This window comes from Neopelma chrysocephalum, unplaced genomic scaffold (assembly GCF_003984885.1).
Source record: "Neopelma chrysocephalum unplaced genomic scaffold, ASM398488v2 Primary Assembly neopelma1_93, whole genome shotgun sequence".
NCBI lineage: Eukaryota > Metazoa > Chordata > Aves > Passeriformes > Pipridae > Neopelma > Neopelma chrysocephalum.
In genome coordinates this window covers 530,238-537,624 of record NW_020897755.1, presented here as the reverse complement: position 1 = coordinate 537,624, position 7,387 = coordinate 530,238, and the positions used below count along the sequence as shown (strand labels likewise).

At 55.8% G+C, this 7,387-nt stretch overlaps 1 long non-coding RNA gene across 2 annotated transcripts; it reads left to right on the top strand.

Moving 5' to 3' along the window:
- Positions 1-483: 483 nt before the first annotated feature.
- LOC113972509 lies at positions 484-3,871 on the top strand. 2 transcript variants are annotated; one of them, XR_003535925.1, is made up of 3 exons: positions 484-655; positions 1,915-2,004; positions 3,636-3,871. It is a non-coding gene; the product is annotated as an uncharacterized LOC113972509 (long non-coding RNA). The 2 variants fall into 2 exon arrangements; XR_003535926.1 differs by lacking the exons at positions 484-655; positions 1,915-2,004 and adding an exon at positions 2,754-2,877.
- The last annotated feature ends 3,516 nt before the right edge of the window (positions 3,872-7,387 follow it).

Genomic DNA, 7,387 nt, shown 5'->3' with positions numbered 1-7,387 from the left:
CGGGCCGGGCCGCCCGCGGGGAGGGGGCGGCGGGGCTGGGGGCCGGCGGCGGGGGCGGTGGGGTCGGCGGGGCGGGCTCGGCGCGCTCCTCCTCGGGCAGCTCGGGCAGCCTCCCGCCGCAGGCCGGGCAGAAGCGGAACGCGGGCTCCACGGGGCGCCCGCACTGCGGGCAGAACCGGCCGGGCCTGCGGGACACTGACAGCGTTACCGCCCGCCCCGCGCCCGCCACCGCCCCGCGCCCGCCGCCGCCGCGCTACGCACCTCGGGGAGCCGCCGACCGGCCCCGCCCGCGGCCGCTCCGGGGTCGGGGTCGGGGTCCGTGTCGGGGTCGGGGTCCGTGTCGGGGTCCGTGTCCCGGCCCCCGGCCCGCGCCGCCCGCGGACCCGCCGCCCCCGCCCCGACATGGCCCGGGCCCGCCCGCCGCGCCAACAACCGCGCATGCGCCGGGAGCGGCCCGGCCCTGGGGGGCACCGGGCTGTGAGGGGATGGTGGGGTGTGAGGGGACACCGGGGTGTGGGGGATACCGGGGTGTGAGGGGTTAACGGGGTGTGAGGTGACACCAAGGCCCTGAGGGGACACCGCGGTGTGGGGGAACTCCAAGCTTTCATGGGACACCGGGGCTGTCAGGGGACATAGTGGCTCTGAGGGGACACAGGTGCTGTGAAGGGATACCTGGGGCTCTTTGGGGACATCGGGGCTCTGAGGAGACACCAGGCTTTGAGGGGACACGGGACTCAGAGGGTGCTCTGGGAGGGCACTGGGGCTCTGAGGGGACACGGGGGGCTGTGCGGGGGCTGTGAGGGGACAGGGCTCTGAGGGTGCTCTGAGGGGACACGGAAGGCTCTGAGGGGACTCTGGGGCTGTGAAGGGACTCTGGTGCTCACAGCGGTCCCGTGGCCCGTGGGCTCTCCCTGCCGGGCCAGGCAGGTCAGGCCACCCTGGGCGGGAGCTGGGGAAGGAGGCTCAGGGGTTCCCTCCAGCCATGCCCCCAGCGCTGCCTTCCAGGCCCGATGTTTGCTCCTTACTTCAGAAAAGACACCAGAAAGCTGCTTAGAAACGGCCTTGGGACTGTGGGACAGGAGCTCACAGGTTAATGAGTGTGGGAGTTAATGTGTGGCACAGGGCTGGGATCAGTACCTGTATTCAGTGTTTGCTTCTGTGTATCCCATCCACTGGCTACATTCTACACCTATAAACCTCAATCAGGCACCAATGTACTTCCATAAAAGAGGACTTAAACCTTTCCCTTCAGGTGGGCTGAGGCCAGGGTTTGCCTGGGGAAGGTGCCAGGCCCCTGAGCCCCCAGGGCAAGGGGCAGCAGGGGGCAGTGGGGACCTGGAGTTTCCTGTCCCACAGAACACCTCACACGTAACAAGGTTGTTTTTCAAAGCCCGTCCCAGTGAGCCGTGAACACCACGGCCTGGGCTGTGAGCAGGAGGCAAAGGGGATCTGGAAGGAAGTTCGTACCATGAGGAGCTGAGTGGAGCAGCTGCTCCCACCAAACCTCAGCGGGAAGCAGGAGTGAGCATGAAATAACCCCTGGGGTGTGATGCCCTGACTGAGCCCACCATGGAGCTTCAGGGCTTGGAAGAGGTGTCTCCAGTCGGGGTGTCCTGCAGAGACCTCATCCTCCCACGGGCTGGTTGCCCCTTCCCAACTGCTCCCAATTGTTTTCCTAACATTCACTAAGCACACAGAAAAGTCCCAGCAAAGACACAAGTCTGCCAAATGACTCTGGGAAGCTTAGCACGTGTTCAAGTTGGTTTCTGTGGCCTGTTTCTTGGATTTTTTTGAACCAACTGAACACTGTCAGGAGCAACAGGACAGGCTGGAGGGGTTCTCCCATTCCTCCCCACCATGTCCATTGGGACACTGTGCTCCACAGTCACTCTTTTCTTTCCTCTGGCATTGCAGGTGGCAACAAGGCTGTGCTGAACTGCCTCACTTCACTGCCACGCCCCTGCACAACCTCTTCAGTTCCTGTAATTCCCACATCCCATGCAGGTATGGATGCAATTCCTTTGTTAACCAAAGCACCCCCTCAGAATTTTGACAGAAAGGAAACAGCCCTTCATCACATTAGTTTGAAATTTTCTCTACAGGCTGGTGGGCGGTGTTTTGTCTTTCCCTAATTCTTGAACCAAGATCATTATCCCAAAGCTCTCTGCAGTGACCAGTGGCTCAGCTGGGAATGCCTTGGTCCAGCAGATTTATTAACCCTTGCAGATTTATTAACCCTTTTTAACTTTTCAAAGCTGTTAATTCATGATCATGGCTCTATAATTTCATTGGTGGTTGCCTAGGGAACAGTGATCACGACTTGATTACATTCAATTTGGGCAGAGAAGAATCCATTCAGTAAACAGAAACATAGGGTGCATTAAAAAGTCAAACCCCGTAAAGACAAGAAAAACTGAGAAAAAACAGTGATGGGGAAAGACAGATAGAAAATTGTAGTAAAAGGCAATTCCTTAGGATTTATTTCAAGAGTCACCAAGCCAATACCAGAGAAGAGAAACCCCCACCCTACTTCAGTGGTGAATTGAAACTAATAATTAGCAATAAAGAAGAAAGCCATAACAAATGGATGAAAAGGGAAATAATTAACAATTTTCTCTATTTCATAACTGGTAATTTGCATCAGCAGGGTGAGCTGGGTGCCTGCAGTCACTCTGTAGGGAATTGTGTCCATGGCATTGCACCTCCAGCTTGTCTCAGCAGGAATTTGCTCCCTCATTCCTGCCTCGGGCATTGAAAACCAGCCTGGATTTTGGCTGCAAAGGGGTTGGGTTCCTGGAGAGCCTCTGGAGAGCAGGATGGAGCAGATCCCAAGGTCAAACTTTAGTGCCTTGAATCTTCAGGCTCTCAAATCCATGGGTAAGTGTGTGAGCTCCAACCCTTTGGTGTCCCAAAGGACTGTCAGGGGATGCAGGAATGGGGGAGGAATTGGGGAGCTCCTGGGGCTGGTTCTGGGGCCAGTCCCAGGCTCTGGACCCTGGGGAAGTGCCACGGGACAGGGGGGCCCAGCACAACCTCAGCAGGGGTGGGGGGACCTGGGCCTGATCAAGGGCTGAGTCAGAGCCAGCAACAGGGATCTTGTCCTTGTCCTCCTCAGCCAGGAGTGGCCTGGGAGCATCCTGGACTTCCCACAGCCCCAGCAAACCAACTCTCTGTGTGTTCCCTTGTTCCCTCTGGATCCATTTCCACGCTGGATCCCCACGGCAGAGGCAGCCTCCCACAGTGGGCTCATGCACCGTTTTGGAAGTGCTTCCTGTTGGTCTGAGCCAGCTCCAGCCCTGTGCTGTTCCTTGAGGCTCTGCTCTAGGGAATGAAAATACTCTTCCCTTTGTTTCCCCCTCAGTGACCCCTTGCAGGTCTCTTCTCTGCCAGGCTGTGACATGCACCCAGCCTGTCCCCCACTGTTAATACACCTTAACGTCCTGAAGAGCTTTAGGAGAGAGATTTTGTCCAAGTTTTGCAAAAATTACTGTTTATATTTGATCTGATCCACCATTATTTACATATTCCATGTCATTCTAGCGAGAATTCCCTCCTCCAAGCCTTGCTGGATGTTGCCTCAGCACTGCATGTTCTTTCATACATGTTCTAATGCCATATTTTCTTCCTTCTTCCAGCATATCCGACAGGTACCAAAGCCAGGTTTAGGAGTCCAGTGTTTCCTGGATCCTTTGGAGCCCTTCCTAGAAATCAGCCTGGCCTTTGCCACCTCTCCTCTGGTGTTGGGAAGGTCAGGGACCTGCTGCCTGTGTCCTGCTGCAGGGTCTGCCCTGAGCATGTGCCAGCCCAGTAGTTTTTCAGCAGAGTTCCCACTTCTGATGTGTTTGCAAAAATACACTGCTGTTAATTCTTATGTGGTAAGCGAATTACACTCAAAATATATTTTCATCTCAGTTAATGCTGTTTTTAGCTTGTGGGGAATTTGCATCTTTTGCTGTTTTCCTGGTTTGAAATAGATAATGCTAGGATTTGCAGAATTTTTATTTTATTCCATTTTAGTTTTACTACTTATTTGTGTTTTGACTACCTTGCTTTCCTGTTAAACCATCCTCCTGCTGATTCACCATGGTATTTATTGCATTAGGATCTGTTTTGTAGGAGCCACACATCCACACAGGCTAGACAGTGTCTCCATGTTTTTTGCAAGTATTTTCCTCTGTATTTCATTGAGTCACAGAACACCAAACTGATTTGGGTTGGAAGGGACCTCAAAGTTCATCTTGTTCCACCCCCTGCCATGGGCAGGGACACCTCCCACTAGCCCAGGTGAATCCAAGCCCCATCCAACCTGGCCCTGGACACTTCCAGGGATGGGGCAGCCACAGATTCTCTGGGCAACCTGTGCCAGGGCCTCACCCCCCTCACAGAGAAAGATTTACCTCTGGATGATTCCCCACACCACTGCCGACTCACCTCACCCACCACCCTTCACTGAACCCTCCTATGATGGTCTCATATCAAGGGCTGATACCCCAGGTCTGTTGTCCTTTAGCCAGAGCTCATCTTTCCTGGAGATGCTCCCTCTATCTCCAAAGTTTCTCCAGTTTATTTCTAAGCCAAAATACAATCCCCATAGGCAGCAACCTGCCTGTCCTCACTGAGCAGCAGCACTGCCTGCCCTGCTCCAGCTTCCTCTACAGCAGTGGGTTAGGGGAATTTTTAACTCTCTCTTGGTCTTGGAAGAGGGAAACATAAATCTCTTTAGGAAGAGATCCACCTCCCTGTGGCCTTTTTGTGCTGAGAGTGGTCTCAGAGAACCACAGAATATCCTGAGTTGGAAGGGACTCATTGAGCCCATCTCCTGGTCTGTGCTGCTGTGCCCTGCAGGAAAGTGCAGGTGGCTGGGATGGCAACAAAGATCCCGATCTCCTCCTGCAGGAGTTCCCTTGGTGCCAGCTCAGTTATGTCTCCCTTATCTCATTCCTGGCTTCCCAGCACGCTGCCAGCAGCCCCTTGGATTTAGGTGCTGGCAGAGATCCTTGAGCTTGACAGAGGGCCCAAAGCTGCCAGTTCTTCAACCTCTTAATGAAACAAGGCTGTTCCTTTGCACTTACACACCTCTTGGATCCCGAAGTGAAGTGATGCCACTTGGGCAGCCATGCTACAGTCCTGGAGAGGCCTCGGGAGCCTTTCAGCTCCAAATTGCCAGTTCCAATCCAGCAGCTGCAAGAGGTCCTGGCTGTTGGCAGGCCCCTGAGAAGTGGCCCTGGGGACACCAGATGCCTCTGGAGGAACAAGTGAGCTGCCCTTGGGCAGTGCAGGCAGAGCCTGCCTGCGTGTCCCAGGCCATGCTGCTTCCTCAGCTCCATCCACCACCACTCCAACCACAGTGGGATGCTCTGGCACAGCAACAGTGGTAGCAGAAGTTTCCAGCCACATCTCCTCCATGCTGGTGGTGCACCAGGGCCTGTCAAGGGCACTGAGCTCTGTAACCCCCAACAAGGGCACAGGGGCAGAGCAGGGACATCCTGAAGAGCTTCCTCACGTGTCATCCTTTCCAGCCCATGGAAATGTTCCTTTGTCTGAGCACTGCAGGGGGAGTCTGTTTTCCTGCACATCTCCCCAGCACTTTCAGAGCAAAGTGACACACCAAGAGACTGCCACAACCTGGCAGCCTAGGCTGGGGGACTGCAGGCTGGCATGCCTTGAGGGGCAAGGGAAGAGGGAATCCACCCCTGGGGGAAGGGAGCCCAAGAGATCTGGTCCTTGGCCAGTCTGGGGTAGTGGAAGGTGCTGGATCTGTTCCCCTACTTTCATCAGAACCACCATCCTGGCATTTCCCTCCTGGGTCACACTGCTTAAGGGTAAAAAATGCCAGTCCCAGGATTGCACCACCCAGCACTGCAGCAATGTTAGAGTGGGAAGAAACTAGGAGAAGATGGGAAATGCTCTCAGCAGAAGTCTGTGTGTTTATCCCTGACCTGCAGCTCATGGGACATGATATCCATGGAAACCCTCTCTGCATGTTCCCAAGCCAGCAGCTGCCCTGGAGGAAGGTGCCACTGGGCATCAGGGGCTGTGTGCCCTGCTCACACTCCCTCCTCCCTCACAGGGAGCAGCAGGAGGCTGGGATGGAGGGCAAGGAGCAATCCAGAGGTGGTGGCACAAGGCTAGTAGTGAACCCCAGCCAAAGTGCTTGCCCAGATACTGCCCAGGGTGGCAGGGCCATGGGGAAGGCAGAGGAACTGAAGGAGGAATTGTTTAGCAAAGTTCCTCTTCCCAACATCTGCATCGGCTGCTGGCTGAGAGATGAGGAACCAGTGCACCTTGTGTTGGGTCCATGCTGGCATGGCTGCCCTGGGGGCTCACCAGCACATCCCCCCACAGCACCTCTGCCAACCTGGCCTGCATTTTGGGTGTCTTGTGGATGGGGAAGGGGAGGCATTGCCTCGATGGACAGATCATTTCCTGAGCCAGCCAGCACCTTTTAAACAAGTTAAACCCTGAAGCCAGGTATGGGATGGGCAGGACTGGGGTTTCTGGACCCAGACAGTCTGAAACAGCAGGATGGATGTCCCCACTGGGGCTGCCCCTTGGGAATAACTCCATGGGAGATGGGGGTGACAACGGCCACCAAGGGAAGATGGTAGAGAACAGATTGAGCTGTGATCTCAGAGATGCCAGCAGCATGGATGGGGATGGCAGGCTTGGCACAGGGGCTCGTTCCTCCTTCCAGGGGCTGATGGGAGAGCTCAGAGAGGGACAGCCCCCAGGCAAGTGTTCCCTTGCTGTTTGATCCCTGCTGCCTGATTCCTCACTGCCTGATCCCTCGATGCCTGATCTCTCACTGCCTGATCCTTCTCTGCCCCACTGCCCTTTTCAGTGTCCCGTGGATTTCTCCTGCGTCCCTGCTCAGTCTCCTGCACACTCCCAGTCTTGGGTGTGAGCTGAGTCACTGTGATGCCACTGCACCTCATTGCAACATCTCCCATCATCTGTTCTAGGAGCCATGAGGAGCCTGTAAATAGTTTCTTTGGCAAGATTTTTGTTTTGATCTAGTGGCTCAGCTTCCTTCAAAGACAGGCATGGAGAGGCACTGCGTGAGGCAACAGGGAAGGTCATGGGGAGAGCTGTAATTGGGGAGGATCAAACTCAGGCTCGAGCAGGGGTGTGGGCGGTGGCTCAGCCCAGGCTGCCACAAGGCTGTGGCATGTCACCGCAGGCACTGACTGTCCCAGATCCTCCCCAGCCCCACGGTCACCTGTGAGTACTTGGCTGGCTGCTGGCAGCATCTGAGACAGGGCCAGGGGCCTGGGATGGCACAGACCCAGGGCGAGACCTCCACCCTGCCATTCCTGTGGTGATCACAGCAGGATCCTGTGCAGCATCATGACATGGGACGGGGGAAGGCAAACCAGGAGAGGATGAG